This window comes from Myotis yumanensis, unplaced genomic scaffold, assembly GCF_028538775.1.
Source record: "Myotis yumanensis isolate MYYU_CA2020_CCGP unplaced genomic scaffold, mMyoYum1.0.hap1 SCAF_13, whole genome shotgun sequence".
Lineage (NCBI taxonomy): Eukaryota > Metazoa > Chordata > Mammalia > Chiroptera > Vespertilionidae > Myotis > Myotis yumanensis.
The window spans coordinates 16677313-16703337 of record NW_027223764.1 but is presented as its reverse complement, the minus strand read 5'-3'; the positions used below and the strand labels follow the sequence as shown (position 1 = coordinate 16703337).

Sequence of the window (26025 nt, the reverse complement as noted above, 5' to 3'; positions counted from 1 at the left end):
CAACCTGAACATTTGCCCTTCGCTGAAATTGAACCTGGGACCCTTCAGTCTGCAAGCTGACGTGCTATATACTGAGCCAAACCAGCTAGGGCTCTTCTCTTCTCTCTCTTTCTCTCTCCCCCTCTCCCCACCCCCTAAAATAAACATATCCTTGGGGGAAGATTTAAAAAAAAAAAAGAATGTGGAACACATGCTAAATGAACCATGTTAAAAGGTAGGCTAAGAAATAACAGCATATATAAACCTAAATATGTAAAGCTAAACCATTGAAGTTTTAGAAGAAAATAGAAATGAACAGCCATATGACATCAAGGTAGGTAAGGCTTTAAAAATATTTTTTTATTGATTTTGAGAGAGAAAGGAAGAGAGAGAGAGAGAAACATCAATGTAAAGGGAAACATGGACCCACCCCCTACTGGGAATTGAACAGGCAACCTTTCAGTGCATGGGATGACCCCCAACCAACTGAGCCACACCAGCCAGGGCAGGGGAAGACTTTCTTGGATAAAAGACAACACAAACCATAAAAAAAAAAAAAAAGATGGACAAATTTGGCTATACTAAAATTTAAAACGTATTCCTGCCAAAACATTCCATCTGAAACAAAACATGAAGAAATGATGAGACAAATCCAAACTGAGGGACATTATACAAGACAACTGGCCTGGACTCTTCAAATATAGTAGTATCAGTATTATTCAAACAAAAAGTTGGGGACTTTTTGTGGGTTGAAAGTAACTAAAAGGACATGGGAACTAAATACAATTCCTGATCTAAGACTAGATCCTGGACTAGGGATAGAGTTGGAGAATAGTTATAAAGGTCATTATTGGGACCACTGAGAAATTTTCAACGTGCACTGAATATTAGATAATAAAGCTACATCCATATTAAATGCGATAACTGTATTATAGTTTTGTAGGAATCCTTGTTCTTAGGACATTCAAGTAAATTTTTTTTTTTTTATCCTCACCTAAGGACATTTCTTCCACTCATTTCCAGTGAGAGTGGAAGGAAAGAAGGAGGGGAGGAGAGAATCATGGACTTAAGAGAGAGACACACACATAGATTGGTTGCCCTGACTAGGGCTGGGGAACCTGCAACCCAAATGAGGTATGGTGCCCTTGATTGGGAATCGAAATCATGACCCTTGGGTCCACAGGCCAACATTCTAACCACTGAGCAAACCAGCCAGGGTTAATCAAGTAAATCTTTTGAGGTCTGAACTGTCATGATGTCTGCAACTTGCTTTTAAATGGTTCAGGGGGGCGGAGGGGGGCGGGGGCGTGCCTGGCCAGGTGGCTCAGCTGACTGGAGCATTATCCCGTACACCAAAAAGGTTATAGGTTTGATTCCTGGTCAGGGCACATACAGAGATTACATCGATGTTTCTCTCTCCCTCTCCCTCCCTCTCTCTAAAATCAATAAATATATCCTCAGGTGAGGATTTTAAAGAAATGTATGTCAAATCATTAAAGTGAACGAGTGAGACACGTGATGCTGGGCTGATGTTGTGGCGTTCACTGTGACGTTCACTGCGCCAACTAGCAGTGGGGTATCTGAAGCTGGTTCGTAACCCGAATTTTAGCTCGCAACTCAGAGCAAAAAGTTGGCCGAGAGATGCTTGGTATCTCGAAAAACTCGTTAGTCAGGACACTCGTAAGTCAAGGCCCCACTGTACCTAAATATCCATAAAAAAACTGATTTATTCGTATAATGGAATACTATAGAGCAATAAAAATGAATGAACTAAAGATACATCTATCAACATAGATATATATCAAAAACATCATTAAAGCCCTGACCAGTTTGGCTCAGTAGCTAGAGCGTCGGCCTGTGGATTGAAGAGTCCCAGGTTCAATTCCGGTCAAGAGCATGTACCTTGGTTGCGGGCACATCCCCAGTAGGGGGTGTGCAGGAGGCAGCTGATGGGTGTTTCTCTCTCATGGATGTTTCTAACTCTCTATCCCTCTCCCTTCCTCTCTGTAAAAAATCAATAAAATATATTTAAAAAACTAAAAAATAAAAATAGGTAAAAAAAACATCATTAAACAAAAAAGCAAGTTGCAGAATCACATGTATAATATTAAGCAAGAATATATGCACTTTTATGGATATATACATATTATGCGAATAATAATTACTGAATTCATGACAGTGTTTACTGCTGAGAGAGGACAAGAGAGGGAAACAGGATAGCAAAGATTCATACAGGCTCAACTGATCTGTAATTTTATCCCTTTAAAAACATAAATAAATCCTTTCCCACAATTAGGAAATGGGAAGAAAAAGACCACATAAACTAAATATGATGGTGCAGGGGCGGGGTAGGGGGACTGAGCAAAAAATGCAGAGGGAGAGAAAGCTCATGAACAGGAACAGTGTAGTGACTGCTGGGAGGATGAGGAGCAGGGGAAAATATATAGGGGGAATAAATAGTGATGGACGGAGATTTGACTTGGGGTGATAAACACACAATACAGTGTACAATGTGTTGTAGAATTGTGCACCTGAAACCTGTTTAATTTTGTTAACCAGTGTCACCCCAATAAATTCAATAAAAAGAGAAAAGTAAATAACTCTGATGGTCTATAATTATACTAACATTACATTATTTTCTATGTGTTTGAAATAGTACATATTTTTTAAGAAAATTTAACTTTTTGGTGGCTGTGAAGCTGGGGATATAGGGAGAAGCTGAGGACTTTGATCTCATTGTCCTCCTAGCCCTCTGACCATCATCTAAATGCCCTCAATAAAACGGTTTGATCCCCCCCAAAATAAGATAAAATTAAATTACATAAATTAAAACATTAGAGAAACCTCATTAAAATGACCAAGGAACTTTAAAAAGAACATAATATTCCACTTAACATTTGAAATGGAAACATACCCAACAAATTTAAACTTACTGATACATATACAGCCTTCTCTTTACAAGCAGACCCTGACATAGCAGATTTTTTCATCTCACCCTCTTGACAATGCTTCCCAACCAAAAAAAGACCATCAAAATGTAGGAACAAATAATTCAACACTCTCCAAATTAATCTAATCCTTTTGATTCTGTAGTCTGCCTAAAAAGGTACGTACGGGTAGCTTTGCTACTCTGCTGGCAATTTTGTTATTTTTATTGGTTTGCTGCTCAAGTTGTTTTCCCTAAAATAGAAAAAACAGCCACTGCAAACTCTGGTAACCAATCAAAGAACACAATCAAATTTCAAATGGTTGTGTCAAGTGACAAGGGCCTTAGCACTCCGCAATAATTTTCTATCAACTTCCTTAAATCAAATAACTTTTTCAGGCTTGAATGGAAACACACACACAAACACACACACACACACACAAAACAACACACACAAAATACCAACTATTCACAAAAAAAGTTATCTTACTTCATTAATTCTGCTCTAACTGCAAGAAATTCATGTAGAAAGAATATCTTGTAAACAGTTTACTAAAATTTCTCTAACCAGCTCTATCATACTACTAGTGGTCCGGTGCATGAAATTCGTGCACATTAAAAGGGGATTAATTAGAGGAAATATTTTAATATTGCTATTTGCCCTTTCTCTATAATAGAAGTGTCAGAGATGCAAGAAAATTAGTAAAATATATATGAAAATCTCCCTCCTGTCAGAGTCTCCTGTGCGCCGAAGGACCCAGAGTCAAGTCACCGCCCACCCACTTGTGCCTCAAAATCGCATGAGACTCAGACTCGGCTGGCCCCACCCCCATTGGGTGAGACCCAGACCCGGCTGGCCCCACCCCCCTCAAGCCCCGCTGAGGGGGGGATGAAGCCTCCTGCTGATCGCACATAACAACCATTTGCATATTAGCCTTTTATTATTAAGACTAGAGGCCTGGTGCACGAAATTTGTGCACTGGGGGGTTTGTCCCTCAGCCCAGCCTGCACGCTCTCCAATCTGGGACCCCTCGGGGGATGTCCGATTGCCGGTTTAGGCAGGGATCGGGCCTAAACCGGCAATCGGACATCCCTCTCACAATCTGGAACTGTTGGCTCCCAACCGTTCACCTGCTTGCCTGTCCTGCCTGACTGTCCTGCCCTTAACTGTTTCTGCCTGCCAGCCTGATCACCCCCTAACCCAGCTGTGGGCAAACTACGGCCCGCGGGCCGGATTCGGCCCGTTTGAAATGAATAAAACTAAAAAAAAAAAAAAAAGACCGTACCCTTTTATGTAATGATGTTTACTTTGAATTTATATTAGTTCACACAAACACTCCATCCATGCTTTTGTTCCGGCCCTCTGGTCCAGTTTAAGAACCCATTGTGGCCCTCGAGTCAAAAAGTTTGCCCACCCCTGCCCTAACCACTCCCCTGCCAGCTTGATCGACGCCTAACTGCTCCCCTGCCAGCCCAATCGCCCCCAACTGCCCTCCCCTGCTGGCCCAATCGCCCCTAACTGCCCTCCCTTGCTGGCCTGGTCCCCCCCTACTGCGCTCCCCTGCTGGCCTGGTCGCCCCTAACTTCCCTCCCCTGCTGACCTGGTTGCCCCTAACTGCCCTCCCCTGCAGGCCTGGTCGCCCACAACTGCCCTCCCCTGCAGGCCATCTTGTGGCTGTGGGCGCCACCACCTTTGAGGGCGTGGCAGTCAATTAGCATATTCTCTCCTTATTGGCTGTGGGCGCCATCATCTTTGCAGCCTGCTGCTCAGTCATTTGGTTGTCCCTCACTAACCCCCTGCCAGCCTGGTCACCCCACGCAGCCTGTTTGGTCATCCGTTCAGTTGCGATGGTCACTTAGACTTTTATATATATAGACTGCTATACCAAACCCTTTTTCATTACCCCTCAATATATCTTTTGAATCTTCTTACTCTCCTGTGCCACCTTCTGTATGTTCTCCCTGATTCTACCAACCTACAATAATCTCTCCACTCTGTACCAAAAAATAGTAATAGCTAACATGTATAGAGAATTTAATGTATGCCAGTATTGCTTCAATGGAATTATCCCACTTAATAGATAAAACCTTGTGAAATTTGTTCTATTTTTCCTGTTTTCATGGTAAGAGAAACTGAATAAGACTCCAAGGTTGCATGCATGTTAAGTGGCAAGCCGGGTCTCAAACCTAGATTCCAAAATCCATGCCCTGAAACATACCCGATGGTATCTTCTACTTTTACTACTCACATATCACTTAACATATTCCCTGTGATATTTAACATTTGTGTTCACAGATGTTGTCTTAACAGCTCAAAATACTACATTCATTCAACAAAAATTTACTGAGAGCCTATATGCCAGGCATTGTTGACTTCTAGGCATAAAAGCATGCTACAAAGCCTCTATACAAATAAAAAAGACATAAATTTTCTAGGTACATAGGCACCCAGAAATATGGGTAAGTGCTAAATTAATAATGATATGAATATAGCAATTATAACTGCATAAAAACTATGTTTAGATAAACAGGAGAAGCGTATAATTATAAATCATATGTTAAAGTTGGGCTTTTTAACTATTTCATTGAATTAAGCGTTTAGGTAAGAGTTAAGCAACATTAAAAAACACACCCACAGGTTTTGTGTGCTTTCTTTCACCATAACACTGTTGAAACAACCTACAGATGATTAGCCCTCCTAACATTCCACTGTAACTTGGCTTTCTTTAGGTATATACACCTGATATCACTATAATAAGGCTTGCAGATACTGTAAGTAAATAATATCTATGTAAATCTTCCTATAATTAAAAACTTTTGGGAACTTGCAGCTGTTTGTAAATTTTCATACAATGGAATTATATCTTAGAACTTAAAGAAACTTTGCAGAACATCTCCTTCAGCCCTCTTACTTTACAGACTGATTACTAAATTCTAAAGTCAAATTTCTGGATTAATGAGGATTACACAGCAATGTACAGAAATGTAGTGGCTTATATTGCAATAGAAATGCATTTTAGCCCTGGCCTGAGAGCTCAGTTGGCTAGACTAGAGCATCCTCCCCATATGCCAAGGTTGTAGGAACCACTCCCCATATGCCAAGGTTGGGGGTTCCATTTCTGGTCAAGGGCACATACAGGAATCAACCAATGACTGCATGGATAGGTGGAACAACAAACAGATGTTTCTCAACCTCTCCTCTCCGCCGTTGTCCTTTCTCATAAATTAAATTAATTAATGCATTTCCGTCTGTGTGTGCTACCACCTGCCTAGCATGTTGAGTTTCTTTTAATTGCTAACTAGCTGTGTCTTCTTTAACTAACCTCTCCAGGCCTGGATGCCTTCATTAGGAGAAATCTATTGAAGTGTGGTGGTAAATATTTAAAAGACCTCAACAATATTAAGTTGCCACGGTAAAGGGCACTGTTTCAACACACTCTCTTTCACATTATGGCTAGCAGCGTTTGCATCCGTTGCCTTGAGACCAAATCAAGCGCACAGACATGAAGAACCTGTCCGCCCCAGGACACACGCGCGCGCGCACACACACACACACACACACACACACACAAACCCTAAAATGGTGACTCGTCATTGCAGAGCACTGCACTTTCCAACGCTCACACACAACGGCCCAAAAGACGAAAGCGTGAGGGGGGGAAAAAAAACAAATCTGACACCAGCTCCACCTCCTGCTTTTAAAACGCTTGAGGCCTGCTGGAGTCCAACCCCCAAAACGCTCTCACAACTCATGGCTCAGGCCTCAGATCTGCATCTCGCTCTCAGCGCTCGGCTTCCGGGGTCTCCAAGGAAGGGAAGGAACGGATCGCCACCGAAGAGCCGACCCCTGACTTGGGAACCGTTGGAAAATAAGCACGTTTCTAGGGAGGCTTGCCATTCGATGCGAGTTTTCCAGGAAGTGCTGCAAACGACAAAACCGGCGTGCGGGGGGGATGCCAACTTTTGCGGTTCTTGCTAAAACGCCTACGACCTGGCACCCTACCGGAGTGTCCGCCAGCTTCTCGGGTCCACCGGGAACGCGCGGCGGATGGCAGGTCCGGGGATGAGGGCCGGAAAGGCTGGCCTCGGGTGCGGACCGGAGGACGCCCGGCGGCGGCCAGAAAAAAACAGGCAGACCCGAGTCAAGGGGTGTCTCTGTGAGAAGGGATGGGGACTGCCAGCACCCCGAAAGAAAAGCGGGGGCAGCACAGGACCCAGCGAGGCAGGCTAAGAGGCGGCGAAGGGCCGCGCTCCGAGGCCAAGACGGGTCCCAGACAGCCGACCGCGGAGAAACAATGGCGCGGGCGTGACGTGAGGCTGGGGGCGTTGCCGCAGCGAGGAGGAAGGGGCTGCGCTGAGGCGGGGGCGGCCCGCGGCTGCGGGGCCGGCGGAGACGCGTGTGCCGGGTCACGGGGCCCGCCGGTGGGCGCTCGGGCGTGGGGCGTGGGGCTGGAGGGGCGCAGGGAGGGGCAGGCGGCGCCTCGGGTACGGGCCGCGCGCTCGGCCGCGCACACTCCTTCCTCCCCGGCTCCCTCGCGGGCTCCCCGCTCGGGCCCCTCCCGCCCGCGGGGCCCGCCGCACTCACCGTCTCGCCGCACGTCTGCAATCCTAGCGCGCAACTGCCGCAGCCCCCTGGGCGCGCGCCCTCCTTAACCCCGCGGCCTCGGCCCCGCCCCCACGCCCCGCCCCCCGCTCGCTCCCGACCAGGGGCCGGCGCGCTGTTCCGATCCCCGACTCAGCCGCAGAACCAGGCTGCCGCGACGCTCCCTGGCCGCGCGACCGGAGGGAAGCGCCGTTGCGGGACGGTGCCCCCGTCCCTCCGGGGGGTCTAGGCATCTTTAAACGACGGGACAGCTGTGGTGGCCGAGCTGTAGGTGACGCACGTTGACTACTCTTCCATGTCCTTTAAGTCTACATCCCTTGGCCGACTGCCACCTGGGACTACCTCCTGCTCCTCTGCCTACACTCGGAGCCCTTCCCTTAGAGGAGGGGGCTCGCTCGTTCCCCCCGCCACAGAATATTCTCGTACAATGGACTTGCTCAAGGCCCCTCGGGTCCAGACCTCCAGAGCAGGCCTGAATCCAATGATGACCAAAAGCACTGGCTTTGGGAGGTGTCAGAACTGGTTGTAATCCAAGTTCTACCACTTACAAATGCTTGGACGTGGGGAGGACTACCTGATCTCGCTGTACCCAGTTCCCTCACCTGTAATACAGGGATAGATAACAACGTACTTACCGCAGAGACTGTTGGCAGGATGAAATAAGATAATAGAGGAAAGTTGAGCATCTTTTCATATGTCTATTGGCCATCTGTATGTCCTCTTTGGGGAAATGTTTGTTCAGGTCCTCTGTTCTTTTTGTTCTTTTTTAAAAATGTGTTTTTATTGATTTCAGAGAGGAAGAGGGAGAGAGAGATAGAAACATCAATGATGAGAGAAAATCATTGATGGGCTGCCTCCTGCAAGTCCCACACTGGGGATGGAGCCTGCAACCCTGGTATGTGCCCTGAGGGGGGATATGAACCCGTGACCTCCTGGTTCATAGGTCAATGCTCAACCACTGAGCACACCAGCCAGGACTCTGCTCACTTTTCTAAAAAAAATCAAATAGTTTGGTTCTTTTGGTGTTGAAGTTGTATGAGTTTCTTATATCTTTTGAATAGTAACCCCTTATTGGATGTTATCACTGCAAATATCTTCTTGCATTCAGTAGATTGTCTTTTCATTTCGTTGATGGTTTCTTTCACTGTGCAAAAACTCGTTTCATGTAATCCCATTTGTTTAGTTTTTCTTTTGCTTCCCTTGCCGAAGGAGACATATCCAAAAAAATATTACTAAGAGTAATGTCAAAGAGTTTACTGCCAATGTTTTCTTTTAGTTCTTTTATAGTTTCATGTGTTAACATTTAAGTCATTAATCCATTTTGAGTTTATTCGTGTATATGATATAAGTTGTCCAGATTCATTCTTTTGCATGTGTCTGTCCAGTTTTCCCAATACTCTATATTGAAGAGACTGTCTTTAACCCATTGTATATTCTTGCCTTTGTCATAGATTAGTTGACCATATAGGTTCAACATCACTAATCATGGGGGAAATGCAAATTAAAACCATAATGAGATATCAACTCACACCTGTCAGGATGGCTATCCTCAATAAATCAAACAAATGTTTCTGAGGATGTGGAGAAAAGGGAACCCTCATGCACTGTTGGGATTGTAAATTGATGCAGCCACTATGGAAAACAATATGGAGGCTCCTTAAAAATTAAAAATAGAATTACCATATGACCCAGTAATTCCACTTTTGTGTACTGATATGAGAAAACACTAACTTGACATATGCAGCCCTATATTCACTGCAACATTACTTACAATAGCCAAGATATGGAAGCAACCTGTGTCCATTGAGAGACAAATGGATAAAGATGTGATATATATATACATATACATATATATTATTTTAATCAGCCATAAAAAAGAATGAAATCTTGCCGAAACCGGTTTGGCTCAGTGGATAGAGCGTCGGCCTGCGGACTGAAAGGTCCCAGGTTCGATTCCGGTCAAGGGCATGTACCTGGGTTTCGGGCACATCCCAGTAGGAGATGTGCAGGAGGCAGCTGATCGATGTTTCTCTCTCATCGATGTTTCTAACTCTCTATCCTTGTCCCTTCCTCTCTGTAAAAAATCAATAAAATATATTTTTTTTAAAAAAGAATGAAATCTTGCCATTTGTGATAATATGGATGGATTTAGAGAATATTATGCTAAGTGAAATAAGGTCACAGTTTGTATTCCCAGTCAGAGAAAGACAAATTCCATATTATTTCACTTATATGTGGAATCTAAAAGTAAATGAACAAACAAAACAAATGCATAGATACAGAGAAAATTTTGATGGTTGACTGATGGAAGAAATGTTGGGGGCAATGGGTGAAAAGGGGGAAGGGATTAAGAAGTACAAATTGGCCTGGCCAGTGTGGCTCACTGGTTGAGCAACAACCAATGAACCAGAAGGTCACGGTTCAATTCCCAGTCAGGGCACATGCCTGGGTTGCAGGCTCGATCCTCTGTGGGGGGCATGTAGGAGGCAGCAGATCAATGATTCTCATCATTAATGTTCCTATCTCTCTCTCCCTCTCACATCCTCTCTGAAATCAATAAAGATACATTAAAAAAAGAAGTATAAATTGGCCCAGCCAATGTAGCTCAGTAGTTGAGCACCGACCTATGAACCAGAAAGGCACAGTTCAATTCTGGGTCAGAGCACATGCCAGGGTTGAAGGCTTGACCCCCAGTAGAGGGCTTGCAGGAGTCAGCCTGATTATCATCATTGATGTTTCTATCTCTCTTTCCCTCTTCCTTCCTCTCTGAAGTCTATATATATAGACTTCTTAAAGTCTATATATATAACTTTTTAAAGCAAGTTAAACTTTTAAAAAAGTACAAATTGCCAGTTATAAAAATAGGATAGGGATATAAAGTACAGCACAGGGAATATAGTTGGTAATCTATGTATATTAAAAGCTAATATGCTAAAGTGTCTGACCGTCCAACCGGTTGCTCTGACGCACACTGACCACCAGAGGGCCAACACTCAACACAGGAGCTGCCGTGATGCACACAGAGAAACAGCATCATGGACCTGGCACCCACAAAGCAACACTCAGCTTCCCCCAAGTGGGACACAGGCCCCGCCACCACCCCAGAAAGACAGCCCACCAAATCGCAGCCAACACTGCCAAGACCCCATGGTGCAAAATGGAGCCCACAACCCAGCCCAGCCTAGAAATGGGTCGATGTGGGCACTGGGTAATGATGTCACATAGCAACACCTGGCTTCCTCTCCCCAGCAACAACTAGCCTCTTTGCAGTTTCTACAGCCCAGGAACACGACTTGCTTTATAGCCAGGTGCAAACATTTCACACTTTAAACAAATGTCTGTGAAGCGTTTTCTTGTGCCTCATCTCATTTGATCCTCACAGAAGTCCTGGAGTCTGTCAATAGGAGACTCGATGGAATCCTATTTTCTTTTCATTAGCCAGAAAATGGAGATTTAGAAAGCTTAAAAACTTGACTGGACTGAAAAGAAGTAAGAAATGGTGGACCTTGAAATTGACTTCAGGTTTTCTCACTGCACAGAATATAGTCAAACACTGTGCTGTAGTTAAATATTTTACCCTTTGTTCTCCCTGTGTGATCTACAATAATAATCTGCTTTGTGTTGATACGTACTGCTGTGTTGCTGACAATTACCTGAAAGAGAAGTTGGGGTACTTCACTGGGCTGGAAAAAGTTTAGCTAAATCAAAAAGCAGGTCTAATTAAGCAAGTTAACTCTATATCTATAAAAGGCTAAGTTGACTTGTGCATGTGCCATACACATAAAGCTCTCGCTGGCGCCAATCACACGCTTGTGTTTCTATCATTGTTGATCGTGAATTTGGTTGACACTTGTATTATAGAGAAAGGACAAATAGCGATATTAAAATATTTCTTCTAATTAATTTCCTTTCAATGTGCACAAATTCGTGCACCAGGCCACTAATACTGTAATGACAATGTATAGTGTCACATGGGTAGTAGACATATCAGTGTGTTCACAAGTTATATAAATGCCTAATCTCTGTGTTGTACACCTGAAACTAATATAATTGTATGTCAACTGTAATTGAAAAACTTTTAATTTAACAAAAAAAAAGATAATGGAAGATTCTCAGCGCAGTCATAGCACTCAAGAAATGTTTATCAACCTCCCCACTACCCCCCCCCCATCACCCATTTGCATCTGCAAGAAGACTTCTTAAGGACAGAAAGCCCACTATTTCCAGAGTAATGCATTCCTTGGCCTCAGCAGTTCTGACCAGTTTGAAAGTGTTTCTGAAACTTCCACCCTCTGGCCCAGAAAACAAACAGATCTAATCTCTCTTGACTTTCTACTTTTCAGATACTTGAAGACTTCTGCCCAAGGTCTTATTCCAGACCAGTATCTTCCACTCCTTCCATTGTTCCTCCTTTGCCCTGGTTTTAAAGGTCTTTATCCTCATGCTCCTCAAGCACCTGGTCTGTCTGATTGTGGCTCTTTTAGAGTATGTCACCCAAGACTGAACCAAATGTCTGTGGTACCATCAGAGCAAAGAAAGACCGTAGCTTCTTCATAGGACTTACTGCCTTGCATTCACACAGGAACGTTCTTGGCTCCTGCTATTGACTCACTGAGCTTGCAGTCAACTAAAACCTCCAAGATTTTGAAATATGTGCTATGTTGGAGCATTTCTACCCTCTCTTGTGGTTTTGAGCCAACTTCAGGTCAGCTGAGGACAGGCCTTAGACCTCCCACTTACTACATATTTTAGGATATGTGGGGAAAAAAGAATAGAAGTTGGAAGTTAGTCTAAAACCACCACAACCAAAGTACATTTGGAAAAAGGCCAGCATTTGTGTATAAAGACTATAGCACTGAGCAAATTGTGTGTGTGTGCGTGTGTGTGTGTGTGTGTGTGTGTACACATAATGTGATCTCAATTGAGCAAAAAAATGTACACGCACAGCCCAAGCCAGTTTGGCTCAGTGGATAGAGTGCTGGCCCATGGACCAAAGGGTCAGGGCATGGGCGGGAGGCAACCAATCGATGTGTCTCTCTCACATCGATGTTTCTCTCTCTGTGTGTGTCTCTCCCCCTCCCTTCCACTCTCTCTAAAAAAAATCAATGGAAAAATATCCTCAGTAAGGATTAACAAACCAAAACAAAAATGTACGTGCGCATACACACAAAAGGCTAGAATGAAATTGAGTATATTAATAACGGTTTTTTTCTCAGTGACAAGACTTTAGGTGGTTTTTTTTCTAATTACACTTTTCCATAATTTCCCAAATTGTCTGTGTTGTTTATATTACTTATATAATCAAGATCTTTTGTCAGCAAAATTAGAAAAAATAATTTAAATATCAGAGAAATGGAATAACTCAAAAAAAATGAGAAAGTTATCATAAATAAGAAACAAAGATAACAAACTAGGAAAAAACATTTGTAATATATAAAACAAAGGATTTGTATCAGGAACATCTAAAGGACTTTTAACAAATCAATAAGAAAAAAAAACCACTAGAAAAACGTGCAAAGAATATAAATAGGCAATCACAGAAAAGGAAATACAAATTGCCAAATAAATATACAAAAAGATGCCTAACATCAGTAGTAACCAGGGAAATAGAAATTAAAACTGAGATTGGCAACAATTTTCAAGCTTCATAATAACCAAAGAATGTAAATTGGCACAGCCACTTTACAGGCAATTGGACATCTATTAAATCCATATCTCCCCAATGCCCCTTCTAATTATCTACCATAACTCCATGTGCATATGGAGGTATATACAAAGATAATTACATAATATTGCTAATAAAAAATAATTTGGAATCAACCTAAATGCCTGCCAGTAGGGGAATGGCTAAATAGAATGTAACATCCTATATAATAAAAGGGTAATATGCAAATTGACCAAACGGCGGAACAACCGGTCGCTATGATGCGCACTGACCACCAGAGTGCAGATGCTCAACGCAGGAGCTGCCACTCAGCCAAAAGCCAGGCTCACGGCTGTCAAGTGCAGTGGTGGTGGCAGGAGCCTCTCCCGCCTCCACTGCAGGTGGCCAGTATGGAGCAAGGGGTCCTGGACTGAGAGAGCCCCGGACTACAAGAGGGATGTCTGACTGCCACCTTAGGCCCGATTCCCCCAGGCAGGCAGACATCCCCCGAGGGGTCCTGGACTGCAAGAAGGCGCAGGCCAGGCTGAAGGACGCCCCCCCAGTGCACAAATCTTGTGCACCAGGCATCTAGTGCTCGCATAATGGAATTGTGTAGAGAATGTTAAAGAAGTGGCCTGATATATATATTACTATAGAAATATCTCAAAATCATATTATTGAATGAAAACAGCAAGTTGCAGCAATATATATATATATATATATATATATATATATATATTTTTTTTTTTTTTTTATTTTTTTTTTTAATTCTTCCCCCAAATGCATAACTTTGGTCTAATCATGAAAACTCATCGTCAATCCCAAATTGAGGGACATTCAACAAAAAAACCTGACCTGGACTCTTCAAAAGTGTCACGATCATGAAAGCCAAGGAAAGACTGAGAACTGTCACAGATTGGAGGAGACTGTGGAAAAAAGACAACTAAATGCAATGTGGGATCCTGGATGGGATCCTGGAACAGAAAAGGATAATAGTGGAATAACTGGTAAAGTTCTAATGAAGTCTATAGTTTAGTTAATAGTATTGTACCAATATTAATTCCTTAGTTTTAATCATTGAACCAGGGTTATATAAACTATTAACATTCGGAGAGTCTGAGTGAAGGGTACACTGAAACTTTCTATACTATCTTTGCAACTCCTCTGTATATCTAAAATTATTTCAAAATAAAATGTTAAAACAAAATGCAGACATGAATACCATTATTTCCCATCATTACTGCTGTAGAAAAAGTCTTTGTCACCTCTACATTCACACACTGAAACCTAATCTCTGATGTATTTGGAGGTGGGGCTTTTGGGAGGTAATTAGGTCATGGGCAGAGCATTCTAAATGGAATGAATACCCTTATAAAAGAGAGCCCAGAAAGCTCCCACATCCCTCCACCCTGTGAAGACACAGCAAGAAGAGGACTGTCTCTGAACCAGACACCAAATCTACTGGTGCCTTGCTCTTGGACTTCCCAGCCTCTAGAACTGTGAAAAATAAATTTCTATTGTTTACAAGCCACCCAGTCTATAATACTCTGTTATGGCAGCCCAACCTAAGACAATCACACATTAACTTTGTAAAATAGTTTTGAACAGATTATAAAGCTACATGCCAAACTCCTATCAGAAATTATCTCTAAAGATAGGGGTTGCCCTAGCTGGTTTGCTCAGTGGATAGAGCGTCAGCCTGCAGACAGAAGGGTCCCAGGTTCCATTCCAGTCAAGGGCATATGCCCGGGGTTGCGGGCTCAACCCCCAGTGGGGGGCGTGCAGGAGGCAGCCAATCAATGATTCTCTCTCATCATTGATGTTTCTATCTCTCTCTCCTTCTCCCTTCGTCTCTGAAATCAACTATATATATATATATATATATATATATATATATATATCCTAATATGCTAAGTGGCTGTCATCTGGTTGTCCGTTCAACCAATCAAAGCATAATATGCTAATGATATGCTAAGGCCACTCAACCACTCGCTATGGTACTGAGTTTGGCACATGGTGGTCAGGGCAGGGGAGAGATGCAGGACTTGAGGCATTGAGTAGAGGAAGTTGAACACCTGGGGCATGAAGAAAAGTAGCATGGTCTGGCTGAAGTGTCCCAAGTTGCCAACCACAGTAAAGGTCATGCCAGCAAAGTAACAGATGGTATCTCCCTCATACGCCTGTGATCAGTACCAGTTATGGTAGAGCAATCCCAAGGTCGTGAAAAAAAAATAGGGTATCATGAAGTAGAGGGAAAAGACATGATCATCTTGACACTTTGAAGCTCACCAGGCTGAAGATGGGGATGGAAGTAGGAATGATTAGTGACTAGCCAGCCTGTAAGCCATTAATGCCTGCTAGGATAGTGATGGCACTGGTACAGAATACTACCAACAGCTCCTTACAGACATAGTACAGGACCCTCAAGTCCAAACACAGGCCAAGAATTGGACATGAAGGCTTGGTTACCACAATGGTCATGTTGCCAAAGTTGGTGAACTAGACCATAAGGAGAAGTAGTGAGGCAGCTGTGGGCTGTGGCAGCTTATGCCACCAGTATAGATTCAGGACATCATCCGAGGAAAAAAGCCCAGGAAAACAAAGCAGCAGATGACAAGAAGCATACCTATCAGGGCCACAGATTCATGGCAGGGGAAGTCTTTCCACTACTCCTCCACAAGCAGTTCAGAAAGGGAAAAGGATGAAGCAGAAAAAGATGAGGAGGAAAACAGCACAGAGGATCACTCCCTGGGACTCTGAGCTGTGGCCCGGCAGCAAGAGCTGTGGAGGGGCAGTTTTAATGTTTTAAAAGATAAATAAATGTATTCATAGATTGCTTGTGTAATGAATAATTAATTTTTAAAAATGCAAAAAGACAGGACATTTGGTTTCCTGACTTTCAAAAGTAAAGCAAGTGTCCCAAGTTGCCAACCTCACATGCCAACAACCTTCTAAAAGAGGGTTCGGGAGCCTGAGGAAGCAATGAGAAGCCCTAGGCAGCCTGCTTGGGGTCTCTAACTGAACATTGCCTGAAGGGCCTGGGCAGTGCTTGGCAAGAGAAGCCATTCCACTGCAGCCTTGGAGGCCTCTCACCAAACTTCCTGCCCGAGCATCCACATGGCTGTCCTTCGCCTCTAATTCCCCAGAATACCATAAACTCTGAGTCACTCCGAATGTGAGCAGCACTCACAGGCCACTCATCAGGTTTCTGTTTCTTGGCAGAAGCTCTCAGAGAAATGCAAGCATAACTCAACACCCTGGCCTGGGGCCTAGAAACAGCCTCCTGCTGCCCACAAGTCTTTCTGCCAGGAAGTGTTTGGTCTTAGTTCCTTCCAATCAGCTCAGAGTTCTCCTCTTTTTTTTTCCTTTTTTTTTTTTTTAATCTTTCTCTAATAGCATAGGGTCAGCACTTACTGTGATAAGTCCCAGTACAGGCACTATGTGAGAAGATAATCAGAACACATTTAGTCTAAATAGAACTATCTAATCCAACCCGAGAGATGAGACATACATAAAAGACTTAGGAGCAACTACATGTCTTCAAAAATATGCTTTGAGCTCCTACCACGTGCCTAACACTGATCAACAGAGATACGAGTGTCTGCCCTCCTGGAGGTTTCTGACTGCTTGGGAAAATGGGCTTTCAATAAACAAATAATTATTTTACTACAACTTTGGTAAGTGCTATGCAGGAAAAGTAAATGATTCTATGAGGGAGAATGGGATAGGGGCTAGATTTTGAGGGAGAGAGAGGGTCAGGAGACATTTCCCTGAAGAAGTAACATCTCAGCTGAAACCTGAAAGATGATTAGGACTTAAGTAAAAAGTGAGAGAGGGGTTTTTTTGGAGGGGTGGGGAATTCCTGAAATAGGGACCAGTAGGTACAAAGGCCCTAAAGTAGTGACGAGCTTTGGGTGTATCTGTGGAGAGATCAGGAGCCTGGAGAGAAAGGGAGAAATAGCCAAAAATGGTCCTGGAAGGAGGCAGGTAGACCTCATAGAGCGTTGTAGACCATATAAATGATCTGGAACCTTACTGTAAGTGTCATGGAGAGTAATTAAGGGCTTTAAGCAGAGTATGGGGCAGGGATCAGATCTGCAGTTTAAATGAATGGAATGTAACAACTAATCGATTGCCTCATACACTCATGAAAATTAATTTATTTGACGCAAGCAAAAATTTCTTATATGCCTGTTGGAAACTTGCATTGAATTTTTACAGAGTGAGAGAGACAAGATCTGCAACTTTTATCACAATTGTTTTATTTATGGAATACCTACCAGGTGGTAGACACTGGAAATCCAAATTGATCCCCTAACTACACTTTACCCCAGAGTGGCTGAACATCTAGTTCAGAAATCAGACATGGGTAAAACATGAAGGTATGCCTGAATAATGACCCCAAAGAGCCTCAGAATTTCAGGAGAGATCAATTACTGAGGAGAAAGCAGAGTCAGAATCAGACACATAGAGATATTACTTTATGCCTGCTAGGATAGCTACAATAATAATTTTTTAAAAAGGTAAAATGGTGTAGCCTCTGTAGAAAACAGTTTGGTGGTTCCTCAAAAAGCTAAACATAAAGTCACCATATGATCCAGCAATTCCACTTCTGGGTACTAGTATATACCCAAAATGAAAACAGGGACTCAGATACTTGTATGCCATCATAGTAGCATTATTCACAGTGATCAAAAGTGGAAGCAACTCAAGTGCCCGTCAGCACATGCATGGATAAACAAAATATCATCCACACATGTGTCGGATTACACACATCCAGTAACCTACTTGTTCTTAACCCATGTAAGGGATAAGAACGCGCTCTCATCAGCAACAATAGCTCATGACAACCCTGATTCTCAGAAACGTCAGGAAGCCTGGATTCTCAGTGGTGTTCTTTGTGCAGTGCACCTTCCTGGAGAGAGAACAGTATTTCTCAGTCGTATCAGAGACTTAGTCCTGCATCTTTGCCATCCTCTCCGGCCCTGATTCATGCTGAGCCCTGCTTGGGTTCCACTCTAGTCCTTCCCAATGATACTGAACACCCACTTTGTCTTTTTAAGATTGGGCCTTTGGTAAACAAGAAAGCGGCTCTGGTTCTCAGACCTAACAAGTGAGGCCTCACCCAAGGATATACAACAGCCATTTGAACAGGGATTTGTAACAGTAATGTATTATTTTCTTCAATCGGTGGTTCTCAAAATTTACCAGGAATAAGGGTTGACTAGGGAGCTTTCCAAAAGGCAGATCCCAGAGCCTATCCCAGTCTCTGGCCCTGGGCCTGAGAACTTGAAATTTAAACAAACCCCCTAGCTAATTCTGATGCAGATGGTCCACGAGTTTTCTGATAATGCTACCTACCTACCTCATGCCTGCTTACGACAGTAATCAATGTTGCCATGACAGTAGCCAATCCGAGCCACCTCCTGCTGCTGCCTGCTGCCCAGGCAACAATTGACTTTTTGGGTCTCTTCCTTGTTTGCTAGCCCAAGGAGCCCCTGTGAACAATAGCCTTCTGATACTGCAGAAACTACCATCTGACCCAAACAAAGAAACTGATTCATGGTTGCAGAATCAGGGATTATAAATTCCTACGTCATCTCACTTTCAGAACACCAGTCTCTTAATCCCCCTTCTTGGCTCCACTTCAGATGTCAGGTAGTAGCCCTCAGTGACTGCATTTCATTGGCATGAACAGGGTGCAGTCCCCAAGACCCAGACAGTTTTCCAAGCCTGCCACAAGTCAGGGTCCTCCCTGACCTGGCACCTACAGAGTGTCTTGTAACACGTGTCCTATTGATTGAAAAGTAAATACATCTTCTCTCATATAAGTATAGATCGTTCCGTTTATTACTTTTACTTGCAGCAAACCCAAAAGAGTGCTTGTCAACTAATTTTTTTGGTCAGATACTATCTAAAAAAAATCCATAATAATAGGAGAGAGACTAGGTTAAGTACTGGGATCTGCACTTAATTCCTTAGCAGGTGTGGTAAACAAAATAATGGCCTAACGGTCGGCAAACTCATTAGTCAACAGAGCCAAATATCAACAGTACGACGATTAAAATTTCTTTTGAGAGCCAAATTTTTTAAACTTAAACTATATAGGTAGGTACATTGTTATTAATTTAATTAGGGTACTCCTAAGGCTTAGGAAGAACCACACTCAAGGGGCCAAAGAGCCACATGTGGCTCGTAAGCTGCAGTTTGCCAACCACAGACTAACCCATAGAACCTGAGACTATGTTACAGTTACATGGCAAATGAGAATTAAGATAGCAGATGGACCCTAGCCAGCGTGGTTCAATGGATAGAGCATCAGCCTGCGGACTGTAGGATCGCAGGTTTGATTCCAGTCAAGGGCATATACCTGGGTTGTGGGCTCAATCCCCAGTAGGGGGTGTGCAGGAGGCAGCCGATCAATGATTCTCTCTCATCATTGATGTTTCTATCTCTCTCTCTCCCTCTCCCTTCCTCTCTGAAATCAATAATAAAAAAAAAAGATAGCAGATGAAATTAAGTTTGTTAATCAGTTGACCTTATATAAGGAGAGTATCCTGAAATTTCCTGGTGGATCCAATGTAATCACAAGGCTCCTTAAATGTAAAAAGAAGAAGAACAAGAGTCAGTGTCAGAGTGATGAGATATGAGAAAGACTCGATGGTCATTGCTAGCTATAAAGATGGAAGGGGCCGCCCTAACCGGATGGAAGGTTTGGCTCAGTGGATAGAGCGTCGGCCTGCGGACTGAAAGGTCCTGGGTTCGATTCCGGTCAAGGGCATGTGCCTTGGTTGTGGGCACGTCCCCAGTGGGGGGGTGTGCAGGAGGCAGCTGATCGATGTTTCTCTCTCATCGATGTTTCTGACTCTCTATCCCTCTCCCTTCCTCTCTGTAAAAAAATCAATAAAATATATTTAAAAAAAAAAAAAGATGGAAGGGGCCATGGGCTGTGGAATACCTGCAGACTCTAGAAGCTGGAAAAGGAAAGAACATTGATTCTCCTCTAGAGCTTCCAGAAGGAACACAGGAACACAACCATATGACACTTTGATTTTTTTTTAAATAAATATTTATTGTTCAGATTATTACAGATGTTCCTCTTTTTCCCCCCCATAGCTCCCCTCCACTCGGTTCTCACCCCACCCCATGCCCTTACCCACTGTCCTCATCCATAGGTATACGATTTTTGTCCAATCTCTTCCCGCACTCCTCACACCCCTTTCCTCCCCGAGAATTGTCAGTCCACTTCCTTTCTATGCTCCTGATTCTATTATATTCACCAGTTTATTCTGTTCATCAGATTTTTTTATTGATTTGATTTTTAGATTCACTTGTTGATAGATATGTATTTGTTGTCACTTTGTTGTTCGTAATTTTTATCTTTACCTTTTTCTCCTTCTTCCTCTTCTTAAAGAATACCTTTCAGCATTTCATATAATACTGGTTTGGTGGTGATGAACTCCTTTAGCTTTTTCTTGTCTGGGAAGCTCTTTATCTGACCTTCAATTCTGAATGATAGCTTTGCTGGGTAGAGTAATCTTGGTTGTAGGTTCTTGCTATTCATCACTTTGAATATTTCTTTCCACTCCCTTCTGGCCTGTATAGTTTCTGTTGAGAAATCAGCTGACGGTCGTATGGGTACTCCCTTGTAGGTAACTGACTGTTTTTCTCTTGCTGCTTTTAAGATTCTCTCTTTGTCTTTTGCTCTTGGCATTTTAATTATGATGTGTCTTGGTGTGGTCCTCTTTGGATTCCTTTTGTTTGGGGTTCTCTGCACTTCCTGGACTTGGAAGTCTATTTCTTTCACCAGGTAGGGGGAGTTTTCTGTCATTATTTCTTCAAATAGGTTTTCAATATCTTGCTCTCTCTCTTCTTCTGGCACCCCCATAATTCGGATGTTGGTACCCTTGAAGTTGTCCCAGAGGCTCCTTACACTATCTCCATATTTTTGGATTCTTTTTTTCTTTTCCGGTTGGGTGTTTTTTACTCCCACGTATTTCAAATCTTTGATTTGATTCTTGGGATCCTCTAATCTACTGTTGAATTTCCGTATATTATTCTTTATTTCAGACAATGTATGCTTAATTTCTGGTCCTTTTCCATTTTTTTGGCATTCTCATTAAGATCCTTGAAAGTCTCACTAAGTTCCTCAGAGGTCTCACGATGTTCCTCAGAGGCTCCTAGAAGATTCCTGAGTAACCTTATAACTGTGGTTTTGAACTCTATATCCAGTAGTTTGCTTTCCTTTCATTCATGACATGTTTCTTTGTCTCCGCATTTTGGCTGCTTCCCTGTATTGATAGAGTGGCTTTGTGTGGTAGGTATCCTATAGGGCCCAGTGGCTCAGCCTCCCCAATCACCTTAGGTGGACACTCTTGGTGCACCCATTTGTGGGCTTGGTGCACAGTCTGGTTGTAGTTAAGTCTTTTTTTTTTTTTAAATATGTATTTTATTGATTCCCCACAGAGAGGAAGGGAGAGAGATAGAGAGTCAGAAACATCGATGAGAGAGAAACATCGATCAGCTGCCTCCTGCACACTCCCCACTGGGGATGTGCCCGCAACCCAGGTACATGCCCTCGACCGGAATCGAACCTGGGACCCTTCAGTCCGCAGGCCGACGCTCTATCCACTGAGCCAAACCGGCTTCGGCTGTAGTTAAGTCTTGATTGCTATTGGTATCACTGGGAGGAATTGACCTCCAGGCCAGTTGGCTGTGAGGACCCGCTGTGTCTATAGTGGGAGAACTGCTCCGCTGGAGACACCCTTATGGGGCAGGACTTGCTTCATTGGGGCTTTGGTGCTCACTGAGTCTGCCTCTTGAGTGTGTCCCTTATGAATGTGAGGAGTTGAAATCTGGTATCTGACCACTGGGTACACTGGCTCCTGGATCTCCAAGGAGGTGCAAAGTCAGCCACTGCCTAAGGCAGGGGTGGGCAAACTTTTTGACTCAAGGGCCACAATGGGTTCTTAAACTGGACTGGAGGGCCGGAACAAACGCATGGATGGAGTGTTTGTGTGAACTAATATAAATTCAAAGTAAACATCATTACATAAAAGGGTACTGTCTTTTTTTTTTTTTTTTTTTTTAGTTTTATTCATTTCAAACGGGCCGGATGCGGCCCACAGGCCATAGTTTGCCCACGGCTGGCCTAAGGCCACCCAGCAGGAGCTACAACAAGATCTGCAGATTTCTCCTTTTTGTTTGGGGTTTGGAAGTTTTGGAGCTCTCTGACCCAGCTGCAGTTTGTTAGGTTAGGCTGCGAAAGGACAGGCCATTCATATGCAAAAGCCACTGCGCACAGCTTGGGTGGATTTGTAAATTGGGTGGGGCGGGGTCTCAGGGAATCACCAGGGCAGAGCAAACAGCGATGGCTGCCAGTCAGTTGTCTCCGCATCTCCGAGTCTCCGTGTCTCCAAGTCCCCGAGTCCCGAGCTCCCACACAGTAACAATGATCCCTGGGAGCACCTCTGCAAGAAAGCCGCCCTCACTTTCCGACCCAATGCCAGACAGTCCAGTTTCTCTCCATAGGAGTCTGGGTCCCCAGAGTCTCGCTGGAAACTGGAGTTCAGAGCAGTCGGGAGCTTGTAGCTCCCTTCCAATTGAAAAAAACAGTGCACCCAGTTGCCAGCCCGTTTCGCAGGCCTCTGTACCTCTGCTCTTCTGCACCTCCGCACCTCCTACCTACCCAGTCTCAATGCGCTTTTTTCTTTCCTTCTAGTTGTAGAACTTCCACTCAGCCAGCTTTCCCGTGGATCTGGATGATAGCCATTTTGTCTTTTAGTTGTAGATTTGGTGTGGTTGTGAGAGACAGCATGTACAGGTGTATACCTTATGCCACCATCTTGGTTCTCCTAACACTTTGATTTTAACCCACTGAAAACCATTTCAGACTTCTAACCTCCAGGTTTCCAGGAGCCTTGTCTTTGAACCAGGTAAACTGATTCAGAAATCTGCTGAATTTTTTTAAAAACTTTTTAAAAGGACAGATTATATTTTGAAGAGCCAAGTTCATGTACATTTTGTGGGGAGGGGCTTAAATGTTGATGTGTTTTGTTTGTTTTCCCCTTTTCTCTTAAGTGAAAGATAACATATATGTACATATATGCAGAAAAATGCACAAATTATTTTCACAAAGTAAACACACCTATTTGGTCACCATCCAAATCAAGGTATAAAAGCCAACCAGAAGCTTAAAAACTCACAGCACACCCCCTCCCAGGTACTAATTCACTTCCCATGGATAATGACTACTCTGACTTTCAAGTCCATGTATGTATTTTTGCCTATTTTTGAACTTTATGTAAACAGACTCATACAGTATGCATGCTATTGTGACTGGCTTCTTTCACTTAGCATTATATTTATAAGATGCATCCATATGTAGCAATCACTTGTCTATTTTCTTTTTTAAAATATATTTTTATTGATTTTAGAGAGGAAGGGAGAGGGAGAGAGAAACATCAATGATGAGAGAGAATCATTGATCGGATGCCTCCTGCATGCCCCCAACTGGGGATAAAGCAACAGCCCGAGCATGTGCCCTTGACCAGAACCAAACCCAGAACCCTTCAGTTCGCAGGCCGACACTCTATCCACTGAGCCAAATTGGCTAGGGCTCATTTGTCTATTTTCGTTGTTCTATAGTATTCCATTGTGTGAGTAAACACAATTTATCCATGTTTTTAAAAAAGGGTAATTGTGGATTAAGAGTGGTTTCACCCCCTTCTAGGACTTCTGACTTCTTATCTGCTTATAAGTAACTGTCAATCTCCAAGCGAAGATAGAATATCCAGAGTTTGCCAAATGTATTTGACCATGAAACTTTTTTTTCTTCAAAGTATCTAATGAGACTGATATTTTATAGGACATGCTTCAGGAAACCCTGGTCTGGAGCAATGGTTTTGATATTGTATTCCTTAATATTGCCTAAGGAATGAGAGTAAGATCAACTGGATCCCACTTCTGCTTCAACACACCTCCACTTGTATCTGTTTTAAGAATGGATTCCGCATATGAGTGTGTGTATATGTGTGTGTGTGCGTGTGTGTGTGCGCGTGCATTAACTTCCCATATGTCTATGTTGAAAAAAAGTGTTTGGTTGCCTTAAAAAAATTTGTCTGAAAACTACAAATTTACTCTCTAAAGGACCTCTCAGAAGGCCTTTACACAGACTCAAGTTCCATGCTACAAGAGCTTCCTGACCTTACCCGAAGTTCATTGCTTTTGCCACTGTTGTCTTGCCAGGCTCTGTCAAAGGGCCAGCTAGCTGCTTACTCTGATTCTGCCAGTGGTGCTGTGGAAAGAACTCAAAAGAGATCATAGACAGCAGCTCAATGCAGATCAGACAGATTAGTTCATAGGCAGCTTCTGTCTATGGAATCAGAGGCTAAAAATAAATCATTACATACCAGGAAAGTCTTAAATTGCTTCTAACCAGACAGCATGGTGTAGGGATTAAGAACATGGACTCCAGAGCCAGACTCCCTGGCTTCAACTTCAGGTTCTGCTGCTAACTAGCTATGACTTTGGATAAGTTTCTCAAATACTCTCATGTCTTAGTTTGCTCATCTTTAAAATGGAGGTGAAAATAATAGCATCAAATTCATAGACTTGATGAAGATTAAATGAGATCATATTTGTACAGCATTTGAGACAGGTTTAGGCATCTAGTAAGCACTATATAAATATTTATCCTGCCCTGACCAGTTTGGCTCAGTGGATAGAACGTCAGCCTGCAGACTGAAGGGTCCCGGGTTCGATTCCGGTCAAGGGCATGTACGTTGGTTGTGGGCACATCCTCAGTGGGGAGTGCAGGAGGCAGCTGATCAATGTTTCTCTCTCATCGATGTTTCTAACTCTCTATCCCTCTCCTTTCCTCTCTGTAAAAAAATCAAAATATATTTTTAAAAATTAAAATAAATAAATAAATAATTATTTATCCTATATAATAAAACCTTAATATCAAATCAACCGGCAGAACAACCAGTCACTATGACCTGCACTGACCACCAGGGGAAGACACCCAATGCAGGAGCTGCCCCCTGGTGGTCAGTGTGCTCCCACATGGGGAGCACTGCTCAGCCAGAAGCCGGGCTCCTGGCTGGTGAGTGCAGCGGCGGTGGCGGGAGCCTGTTCTGCCTCCGCTGCAGGCAGGCGGTAAGGAACGAGGGGTCCTGGACTTCGAGAGCCCTGGACTGCGAGAGGGATGTCTGACTGCTGGCTTAGGCCCGGGGATCGGGCCTAAGCCGGCAGCCAAACATCCCCAAGGGGTCCCGGACTGTGAGAGGGCACAGACCGGGCTGAGGGACCCCCCACACTCCACCCCCAGTGCAAGAATTTTGTGCACCATGCCTCTAGTTAAATATAACCAAAGTAACAATGGCACTTTTCTTTCTACATGAATTCATGGGTGGCAAAGCCCAACTACAGGCATTTTAATTGTTTTAGTGCTCGATGTTTTACCACCATTCTCATAGTGAGGCTCTCTCTGTGGCCTCCCATACCCCTGAGGAGTTGGGGTCACATGGCCCTCCAATATGATGAGTGCTTACTAGATTTGTGATTTCCTGGATCAGTAACATCAATTGTGGGGATTCACACAGGATAGTCATCTTTTAACCATGCCATTTGGGATGTTGAGATAAACTACCATCTGTTATCTTTACTACTTTGTGAAAGGCAATTTTAACACCAGAAAACTAAGAAGGACATAATATCAGAATAAAAAAACAGGGCTTTAAATTAAACTGAGCTTAGTAAAAAAAAAATCACTCCCTTTCTGTTTTTTCCATTTCATCTATGACCCAACATTTAGCTAACATTGCTCTATATGACCCTCTGAATGTTCCTGGACACCCTAGGCACAATAAC

General features: G+C 43.4%; 1 protein-coding gene and 1 pseudogene across 7 annotated transcripts in view; both read right to left on the bottom strand.

Moving 5' to 3' along the window:
- The window catches only part of NT5C2 (5'-nucleotidase, cytosolic II), a 138351-nt gene that overhangs the window by 78331 nt on the left and 33995 nt on the right, over nucleotides 1–26025 (bottom strand). For 4 of the 7 annotated variants that reach the window (XM_070432367.1, XM_070432372.1, XM_070432371.1 and 1 more), the window contains exon 1: nucleotides 7491–7573. The exons of 2 other annotated variants lie outside the window; for them this stretch is intronic. The gene's annotated coding sequence lies outside the window, so the exon portion shown is untranslated. Of the gene's footprint in view, nucleotides 1–6908; nucleotides 7171–7490; nucleotides 7574–26025 lie in introns of those variants that run through there. One more of the 7 variants, XM_070432368.1, reaches the window with a different exon arrangement.
- LOC139022171 (UDP-N-acetylglucosamine--dolichyl-phosphate N-acetylglucosaminephosphotransferase pseudogene) lies at nucleotides 15090–18716 on the bottom strand (annotated as a pseudogene).